The following is an 11015-nucleotide window of genomic DNA, read 5'->3' on the forward strand; positions in this document are numbered from 1 at the left end:
CAATCCCCTGAGCCATCTGGATTGCACCATGTAAATTTCACTACCCTGGGTCCAGGTTCCTGTTTCCTCCCCTAGTGCTTCAAAACTCAAGCAGGGATTTTCAGAGCCCAGCTGGATTAATGCAAGCTGTCTCTCTCCCTTTGGCTCCAAGGGCCATTCTCCCTGGTCCTCTCTACAGAGCTATTCTGCGGCCAAGTGTGGCTTCGCCAGGGGGTTCCATACTGAAAAAGACAGACTTATTTTTAGCTCCTGACAAATCCCTGTGGCTTTTCAATACAAAGGAAAGATGAGTGACTAGGCTTACTCCTTTCTTTTGGCTGGGGGAAAAAAAAAAAGAAACGAAGAAAAGAAAACCAACCTGAAGTTTGTCGCTATGTCGCTTTCCATTTTTCAATGTTAATTTGGAAATTTGCTTCAACTTGCTGTGAACCTTTCCACAGAAATATATTACACTGAACAGAAGTGTTTTAAAAATACTGGCGCACTCTGGTAACCGTCTGTCACTCTTTGCGGCACATAGCAATTTAAAATTATTGGAGCTCTTAAATTAAGTGCTTAAATTTGAAGGTGATCACCACTTTGAGCATGTGGATTGCACAGCTATCTCAACTATAACAGTGCTTCAATTTCCTTTAAGCAGGTCATTTTAGGGAGCGATAAGGGAGTCTGATTGCCCAGCATGCATTGATTTAAAACTACTGGAGTCGTCAATTCATTTCTACAAGCACTTCTGTTTGGGTGCAATCTTACTCTGATGGCTTAAATTGGTCCAAATTGTTCTATACTGCACTTGCCCAAAACACTAATGTATTTTAGTAATCTGCCTTTTGGGGGGCAAAATTAACAATAATTTCTGGCTAAGCCAACAACAGTACACCAGCAGATGTATTTGCCTTTCAAAAACACAAGGTCACATAGGTGAGATTTTCGGTGTGTCTAATGTCTAAAAGATGTAAAGGGAAAATATGTCTTGGTCTTTCAGAGACATTTGGCCTAACATACTGTATTCAATATCTCAAAAATAATATGAATTTTATCAGAACGTAATACCTGTTGTAGAACTCTGTGTCCTTACTAGAACCCACAAATTAATATTTTGTTGTATCTGAAATACTGAAAAGTCATGTTTTACAGTCTGTCTGTACATAGGAAATAAAAAAGCTTTTTTGAAATTTAACATACCCCAGGTAAGTTACAAGGAAAACAAACAAAATAAACCACAGAGTATTAAAAAGGAGAAAAGCCAATACGTAAAATGTCTTAGATAACAGATCCCAAAATAGCCCATTATCATATTTATATTCCTAGAAAAATAAGTTTTGCTCTTAAAAATAAATGAGGAAATGCTGGTTCAACTACAACAGAATTACAAAAACGACAACAATAGTTAACATGTATCAAACACTGAGTGCTTATCTCAGGCGATCCTCACAGTAATCCCATGAGGTAACTATTACAGTCCTCCTTCCTTTCCTTTAAAACTATTTTTTATTAGACAAATTCGTGTATCTACAAAAAATATATTTTTAAGGCAGGTCAGAGCAAGGAAGTACTCTCTCAGAGCATGTCGTAGCAGTTTTGCTGAGGTGTAGCATGCATACCATAAAAATCAGCCATTGTAAATACAACATTCAACTGATGGTCATTAAGTCTATAAAGTTACACAACAATCTCCAAAATCCAATTTTAAAACATTTCCATCACCCTCAAAAGTTTCCCTGTGCTCATTTGCAGTCAACCCCCACTACTAACCCAAAGCCCAGGCAACCTCTGATCTGGGAATTTTGTACAAATGGAATCATATGCTATGTTGTCTTCTGTCTTTGTTCCCATAGCATAATGTTTTTGAGGTTTGTGCTGTAGCATGTATCAGTAGTTCTTTCCTTTTTATTGCTGAATAGTATTGCACTATGGGGCTATACCACAGCTTGTAGACATTTAGGTTGTCTCCATCTTTGTTCCATTATAAATAATGCTATGAATGTTGTGTGTATGTCTGTGTGGACATACATTGTCATCTGTCTTGGGAGGAAACCTAGGAAAACTGGTGGTTTATACATTTATGTTTAACTTTACAAAAAAAACTGTCAAATATTTTACAAAATGGTTATTTTACTTTACATATTTACTTTTTCACTAGCAATGAATATAATACCATTTTACTGAGAGGAAAGGGAAGTTCAACAGGATTAGGGACCTTGAATGAGATTATACAACTAGTAACTGCAAAGCAGGGGTCTGAAGCTGAGATCCCTGATTCCATATCAGAGCTCTTTAAAGTCTCAAAGTTAAATAGATTATTCAAGGTTAAACAAATTTCTCTGTTGCAGGACTTAAGAGGATTTAATGCCCCATTAGTTATGAGGAACTTCCAAGAAAAGTTAATAGCATGCAGTGTTTCTTCACATATGTTGCTCATAGGACCCTTTCCTATCACAGTACATGTGTTCTGTTGAGTTCTCTAGAAGCAGAGCATGAGATAGAGACCTGGATGCATATAACGTGTTGAAGAAATGAATGTATAATGGGATGAGGAAAGCAGGATAGAAAAGAGAACGGGGCTAAACAAGGATGGTGCTATGGTTTGAATGTTTTTGTCCCCTCCAAAACTCACATTGAAACTTAATCCCCGATACATCAGTGTTCGTGGCTGGGGCTTAATGGGAGGTGTTTAGGTCATGCGGGCTCCACCCTTATGAATGGATTAATCCCAGTACAAAAAGGGTTTGTGGGAATGGGTTTGCTTTCTTCTCCTTTCCATCATGTAAGGACACAACATTCCTCCACTCTTGCTCTTCTGACACATGAGGAACAGTTTTTCTCCCCTCCAGAAGAGGCAGCATTCAAGGCACCACCTAGGAGACAGAGACTGGGCCCTCACCAGACAGAAACCTGCTGGCACCTTTATCTTGGACCTCCCAGCCTTTAAAACTGTGAGCAATAAATGTCTGTTCTTTATCAATTACCAGTCTCAAGTATTCTGTTTTGGCAGCAATAATAGACTAAGGCACTCGCTTTATTACTTACTCCTTGCTACTGTAAAGGAGACAGAAGCCTCAGGTAGGATCCAGATTTGCCTGTTTGGGAGTGAGGAGATGCTCTGGGACATACACTACAAAGCACAAGTATCCTCCCTGGAGGCAATGGTACAGCATTTTGTTCCCCAAGGCAGTCAGTCATTAGCTGTGAGCTCCCCCTCCTGAGAAGGGGGAGGGAAGGAGTAAGAAGCTTCTGGTTTTGGTGCCTCCCAGTTGTGGAGAGCAATGCTCCAAAGAAGGTGGCTGCTGTGAGCCATTAGCAGCTGACACTCACTGAGTGCACTGTGCTGGAGATAAAACCTGGGGTGGTCGGAACCCACAGAATCCATCATAGTATACTTTGTACCCTTCCATTGAGATTAACATGTCAAGCTCTTTCTCGCCTCTGGGCCTTTGCACTAGCTTTTTAAACTTGAAAAGCTTACCCCCATCCAAAATACAAGCAGTCTGGCTTCTTCTCACCCATCAAGTCTTAGTGCAAAAGTTAATTTGAGAAAACTGAAAGAGAAAATAGTCCTAGTGGTTATGGTGGTAGGGGTTAAGAATTACACCTTAAAACTGACTATAAATTTTCTGCGTGACTGAAGGTCTTTCCGAGCTTTCACACCCCAGTCATCAGATAACTTGGAAAACAACAAAGCGCTCAGGGGTACAAGGCACTTCTCTAGACTTTGAGTCACTTCTCTCAGAATCACAGGACTGCTGGATATCACTCAGGACAGGATAGTTTACAGTACAGTAACAGCTAGTGCCCAAACCTCAATGGCTTAAAATAAGTTCATTTCTTGCTTATACTACACATCCACGTGGGGCACCAGAGGAGGGGGTGGGGACGCTCTGTTACCAAAGTCACTCACTCCAAGTCCCGCTGATCGATCAGCTATGAATCAGAACATTGCCAGTCAGCAGATACCACTTTTGACCACAGCTCATTGGTTTAGAACGGCTCCTAGGGCCTCAACCTTGCCACCAAGCAGCTGAAAAGTCTAATCCTGCCAAGTTCTCAGAAGAGAGGAGACCAGGTGAGGAACGTGTAGCCATCCCTTAAGGCTTGCCTTCATCTGAACTATAAATAGTATGGCTCCGGTTTCTAGTCAATAAAATAACTCCTTTTCTGATGGCTCCTGTGTTAAACTGGTTTTAGAAAGAGCAAAACTTGTAATGGTGTGAAGATAAAGAGCAATTCAAGAGGGCATGAGCAGTGGTTAATGAGCTAGCAAACATTTCCAAGAGAACACTAAAAAACTACTAAATTGCAAGCCACCAGCCAAGTAAGTTTGCAGTATTTTAAGATGCACAGAGCTTTTATCCTCTCACACTGAAGGAAAGAAGGTTGACTTGTTTCTATTTCTAAGGTAAATGAAGGTCAACAAGGCCATAAAACTTATTTTAAGACCAAGCCAGGACAGTGATCTAACAAAGTTATGGAACAGGAAACCTTAATTAAAGTTTCCAAGTTAAGAGAAAGAAATTAACTACTTGACTATATTGTTCTATGTATAAAGTCTTTCAAAATCCTATATAATTTTGCAAAAGTTCTTTGCAATTAATTTAAAATAAGTCATCTTTGTCAAGGTACTTAGATTTATGACACAAAGGTAGCTTTTAACTTAATTGTTACTTTTTTCCCCCAGAACCTTCTACATGAAAAACAGTCAATTAGGAGAAAATTCTTTTACTACTCAGCGGATTTGAAGCTGAAGTGTACCTTAGATCCTTTTTTATGAAATTAGCTAAATTTAGGATTCTTTCCCAGTTGCCTGTGAGTTGTCTAGAATAATATGAAGTTCTAAATATTTTTGTAATGGAGCAGAAGAGAAAACAATCTATTGAAATAGTATTGAGGCAATGTAAGCATAAGCCATCTGTGTCAGTCATGCAAAATTGTCTCCCAAGGTTTAAATTAAGAGGGATCACAGAAAGCACCTGTTTCTTTCCACAGACATAGGGGGAGCTGAAGAATTGCAATACCCACCCAAGAGTCAAATATCAGCTTGTCTAATTTTGCTTATATTTGCTTTTCTATTTGCTTCTTAGTAAAAGTAACTGATTAGAGAAGTAGTAAATATTCCCCCGTTACTTGGTAGTCCCTGATCTCATCAGTTCTTTGGCCAAACACACCTAACCCAATAACTAACATAAAAGAGATGTTACATGCTAAGGCTAAAGAATGCCATGCCATTTTTTTTCATATTTGTGGAGCATCTTTTGTCCAATTCTCTTCAAGCAATGCATTGAGAATGGATACCTGTTTTAATAACATGCTGTTTGAGGGATGTCTCTTTGTTCCTTCTACTCTGGCCTTCATGATTTCCTCAGATATGCCACACTCTCACCTAGGCCTGTATTACATCATGGGTAAAATGAAGGTGTTCAATTCTTGAATAATTAGAACATCTGGAAACAGCCCATGTTCCCACCAGACCTTCAAGGTTGACGTGCCTGGGCACGTGGCTCTTGTTTGTTGCAGTATCCGTGGTGCGCTGCTGATAAACGTTTAACAACCAGGTCCTAGGAGATGGGGAGCTCTGATTTGTAGTGTTTGCCAATTTCAGTGGTGTAAATACTCCTGCTAGGTTTAATTTCAAATTATCACTGTGATGTCAACCAACTTACAAATTTTCTGAAAATTTAACAATCAGCTCTTGTGAGCTGGTTCCACCATAATGCTGCACAGCACCCAACATTCCATGCCCACACAATGTTAGGTATATACGTTAAAGCCATACTGGCTGCACACATTTACCTTACCTGTCTGGCCTCAATAGACATCCAAATTAGCCACCACTGGAGTAGATGACCCTAGATCCTTCCAGCTACAACATGAGATAATTCCATGATTTATAGGGACTTCTCAGAAAACACTCTCTATATTAATATTAGGATGGCCTAGTATTGCCTTGCTATTTTTAGATCTAGAAAGGACTGCTAGAAGATTGAAATTCTTATCTGGATTTCAGTTTGATTCTACAATCTTCACCATCTTATCCTCTATTATTATAACAGCTTCTTGGTGGGTCTCTCCCACTCCAGCCTCTCTTGCCTCTCACCCAGCCAGCCAGCCACTAAAATAATTGTGAATAATCGCCCTCCAACGGTTGTGAGAATGAAGTCCTCTGCCACCATTTTCATCATGTCACTTCCTTACTAGGCAAGCTTCAGAAGCTTCTTATGGCTAGTCCTATCTAATTCAAACTACTCCAGCTGGCATTCAAACCTCTCCGCCCATAGGCAAGAGCAATAATCCTGGGCTATTGTGGCCTCTCATAAAACCAGTTAAGGTCTTTGAAATCCCTGCAGACCCTCCACATTGCATCTCAATTCCCTTATTCACAGAAAACAGCAATAACTCTAATTCCCATCTTTCATCAGACTTGCTAGAATTCAGAGTACCTAGTAAGCATGCTGTCTGTATACTAAGTCCCAGGGATGTTCCACATGCTCTTTAACACAGGCATGTCCCTGATAAATCACAAATCCCTTGTAAAGACAGACAACATGGAAAGGGATAAACATTAATTTTAACACTTTCAGGACCATATGCAAAGCAAACCTTCAGATACTCTTGCATTTTCAGAAAGCACTGAGTTGCTTCTCTCTTCTCCTTACAGCTTTTGCTTTCTTTAACCAAGGTCTCTTCAGAAATCTCTCTTTTTAGCTCACATAATAGCAATCTGAGTATCCTTCAAGTAAGGTCCCTTTGTGGATCTTATTGTCATGCACCAGAAATTGGGACAAATTTCTCAATATCACATGCTATGGGTTAAAGAACACACTGTATTGAGGAAACTCACAAAGAATGTAGAGAAAGCTGTTGAAGTTCCAATCAACTGATCCTCTCAACACACCTAAACTCACTTATAGCTACATTAGACAGTTTCCAGCATTCTGAGAGTTTCTAACCTTATGCATCTGCCATCTTTCTTCAAGTATGCTTGAGGACTTTTTTGCAGTCCCACCTGAGCTTGCTGGTCATCAACTATGAACAAACCTGCATGTCTTCAGGGGCAGCCTCTACAATTTCAGGATGAAAGTGAGTGGATAATCCTCAACTACCGCATTCTTGGAGGGACAGTTTTGAAATGCATTCTACTCTGTTCCTCAAACATTAATGAGAGGCATCAAGCCTCATTTATCTGAAGTAATCTACTCATTAAAATATATTGCTTTAACTTTCCTGGTTCCAATCTTTCATTTATGCTTCCTTGTTTCCCCAAGTAAATTATGTGAATCCACATCTTGGGCTCTGATTTTGGACAAACCGTGATTTAGACATGAGGTCAGTGAGTGAAGAGAAGGCGTAAGTTCCATCCTCCTATGGGGAGGTATGCTGGGCCCTGGGCAATCACCTGGCCACGCAGTAATGGGTTTTTGTTCCAGTGGAATATTCCCACCCATGCTGCACCTCCCCTCTAATAAGTCAGTGATTCGCAATTACAGACAATTTTAATCCCCAAGGGACATTTGGCAACATCTGAAGACACTTTTGGTTGCTATAACTGGGGACGAGGGTTGCTATTGACATCCAGTGAGTTGAGGCCAGGATGCTGTTAAACATCCTCCAGCGCACAGGAAAGCCCTCCATAACAAAAAATTACCTGGCTCAAAATACCAAGAATACCACAGTTGAGAAGCCTTGTTATAGAGTAAGCCTGAAAGCAGTTCTGTCTGGGGAGGAATGATCAGACCATTTTTGTACCACTCATTGTAGACTTTGGTGCCTGCTCTTTTCAGAAGGTATCTGGAAGCACTCTCTGCCCAGCACCTGAGAGCCGTGGGGCCATGAGGGTTTCATTCTCCCTGAGAGGAGAGAAAGCCACAAGTCCCGGGGAAAGCTGAGCTTGGGTTGCCCCTTGCTGCTGACAAAGAAAGCCCCCAGGTCTCAGCTGGTTTTCCAGGTAACAGAGTGAGTCGCTGGGGTCATTTCTCAATGTTGCACCACAGAAATAAGAATGTATTATCTTGCCCTCCCATCCCTTCTACCTAAGGAAATGATTCTTAGGACCATTCTCCAGACCTGTAAACAATTGTAATGATGTAAAAAAAAAAAAAACAAACCCAAAACAGATTAAAAAAAGACTCCCTTTACAAAGATTTTGATCTGTGAATAAATATATCCAGAGAGGAAGCCACCTCCACAACACACACACACAGGGTTCCTCATCCCCCATGCCCAACAAACCACATGGTGAGAGAAGCAGCCTGAGGTTGAGGTTAGCCCATTGCCACCTTGGCTGATCCAATGTGAATAGGACTGGATAAAAATTCTCTGGACACATTTTCTTTAAATATTCTAACTCTTAAGGATATCTCTATGATTTTCACCAGACATACAGGGGAGCAATCACAGTGGGCACAAAACTCACCGGTGTCCCAAGTAGGGGAGCATCAGACAGGGCAACAAACGCAGATGAGTGATCTGCCTCGAGGCGCTGAATGTAAAGCTGCTTCCCAGCCCATTCTTCAGGACACAGTCAGCCCACATTGAAACTGGAAGAGCATCACTCAGGAATTCTATCAAAAGCTTCCAGGCGGGACCCACTCACTACCAGAATGCATAACTGTCTACATACCCCCTTGACTGCAATTATTAATAAGCCCCACTCCTGTCAGAGGCTTCGGGCCAAAGGAGAGAGATGGCTTCCCCATGCTAACCCCATATCGGTCTCACATTGAAACCCTACATCCTCTGGAGCAGCTTTGCAAATCACTAATGGTTTCTTTTTCGGGAAAATAGAGAAGCAAAGAAGTGTGGCAGCCAGCTGACTGACAGAAATCCACAACCTGGCAGCCAGCCCCAGCCCAGAAAACAAAAGGGTCTTTGGTTCACCTGTCAAGACTGTGCTCATTCCTCAGGCCTCTTCCCATGGAGCTTATCTGATTCCTTCAGCCAGGTGTGATGAAGCAGCGAGTGCTGACATCACCACGGAGGATGAGCGGCTGGCTGGCTGGCTGGGAAGCCGCCAGGGGAAACTGGCATAAGATGCTGCTCTCAGCAGTGGCTGTAGCAGCCTGGGAGACGTCGGATTTCTTTCCCTCTAAACGGGCAGTTAGGAAAAGGAAAGAATTAGGATCAAGTCCCTGGGAGGGTGAGGAAAATATTTCCATGTACCTCTTGTCCCTGCTCCTTCCTTACATCATGTCCTTCCAAGAAATAAAGCAACCTTGCAAAGCTATGGAGAAACATTAGCTAGACTGAACGTCAACAGGCAAAATCTTTCATTGTGATTATTTAGTTATTCTCTGCCACCTTCTCTAACAAACAAGTTTACTATTAGCATTTTCTTAGGGCAATGGTTCTCAAAGTGCAGTTCCTGGAACAGGCATCACCTGGGAATTTCTTAGAACTAGAAATTCTCGGGCCTGACCCCAACCCTCTTGAGTCAGTAGCTCTGGAGGTGAGGCTGAGCAATTGGTTTTACAAGCCCTCCAGGTGATGCTAATGTACTTTAAAATTTGCAATCCCCTGTCAGAAAGGAGCAAAATTCATTGCCAGTCCCAGGCTTCACAGGTGATTTCAGCTCCAGCAGAGAATTCACACCTGGCAAATGCGTGCCTTCCACTTAGCCTTCCTCACTGATACTGTCTTGGCACCACTACTCCTCTCCCAAAAATATTATTTACTGACTTCAAGCTTTTCAAAATTTGCAATTTAAACTTCTCCTCTGAGTGCGAATGTTAGATTAGCATAGACTTCTCATAGAATGCAAATGTCCCTAGCTGGATGTGTTTCAAAGCTGAGAACCCTCACACCTGTCATCCCATTAGTGAATTTATTTTACCCTGATACACGCAATCCTATATGAACCCAATCAGCAGTTTTTATTTTTTTATTTTATTTTATTTTATTTTTTGAGACGGAGTCTCGCTCTGTCGCCCAGGCTGGAGTGCAATGGCCAGATCTCAGCTCACTGCAAGCTCCGCCTCCTGGGTTCATGCCATTCTCCTGCCTCAGCCTCCCAAGTAGCTGGGACTACAGGCGCCCGCCACCTCGCTCGGCTAGTTTTTTGTACTTTTTAGTAGAGACGGGGTTTCACCGTATTAACCAGGATGGTCTCGATCTCCTGACCTCGTGATCCACCCGTCTCGGCCTCCCAAAGGGCTGGGATTACAGGCTTGAGCCACCGCGCCCGGCCCAATCAGCAGTTTTTAAAACAAAATGGTTACTTGTTTGAAAATAATAGTATGAAGAAGAGGGTGGTAACAAGGGAAGGAATGTGTATGTGTATATGTGCATATATATATATCATATATAATATATATGTATATGTGTATAAGATATGTACCTGTCATAGGCAAACACCTCAAAGCTTATTTGGGGGCTACTTTCTTTTAGACTATAATTGCCTCTCATCTCTAAACTGATTATAACAAGGTCATTATATTTCACCCTGGTTTTCATTGTTCTCTAGAATCATATCTCAGTGTGAGGGCTCAATAGTGTAGCCCTCTACACTCTGGCTAGCTCAAGCTACCCTGTCTTCCCCAAATAGCCCATGGTCTTCCAGTTCTTTCCACTTTGCTTTGGCTGTGTCCTCATTGATGATCTTGGATGCCACCTTTTCTGTGAAGATTTCTCCAATCCTACAGTCAGAATAAATGCTTCCTAATCTACCTACGTAACTGGCAAAAATGAAATAAATCTTAGTACCCCATGTTGATAATAATGTGATGAGGGAATCACTTGCATATACTTCTTATGGGACATAAATCAGAGCAACTTTTCAGGAAAGTGACTGGACATTATATCCAATGACTTAATATTTGTACATTTAAGAATCTATCCTGAAGAAATGTTAGAAATATAATGTTCAGCTTTTACAAGATCTGTCCAATCCATAGGCCATCATCCTCTCTTCTTTGGTAAGTGGCTCCTGTGTATATTGGTAATATAGCATACAGGTTGAGAGCAGATTTTGGAACTGGCTGCCTGGATTTGAAACCTGGCTCTGAAACATGATACCTGTGTGACATTGA

At 41.4% G+C, this 11015-nt stretch overlaps 1 protein-coding gene across 4 annotated transcripts in view; it reads right to left on the minus strand.

Moving 5' to 3' along the window:
* RBMS3 (RNA binding motif single stranded interacting protein 3) overlaps positions 1 to 8916 on the minus strand; it is a 1212964-nt gene extending 1204048 nt beyond the window's left edge. For 2 of the 4 annotated variants that reach the window (XM_050779425.1, XM_050779427.1), the window contains exon 1: positions 8869 to 8887. The gene's annotated coding sequence lies outside the window, so the exon portion shown is untranslated. Of the gene's footprint in view, positions 1 to 8868 lie in introns of all 4 variants that reach the window. The other 2 variants (XM_050779422.1, XM_050779423.1) reach the window with 2 other exon arrangements.
* Positions 8917 to 11015: the final 2099 nt, after the last annotated feature.

This window comes from Macaca thibetana, chromosome 2 (assembly GCF_024542745.1).
Source record: "Macaca thibetana thibetana isolate TM-01 chromosome 2, ASM2454274v1, whole genome shotgun sequence".
In the NCBI taxonomy this organism is placed as follows: domain Eukaryota; kingdom Metazoa; phylum Chordata; class Mammalia; order Primates; family Cercopithecidae; genus Macaca; species Macaca thibetana.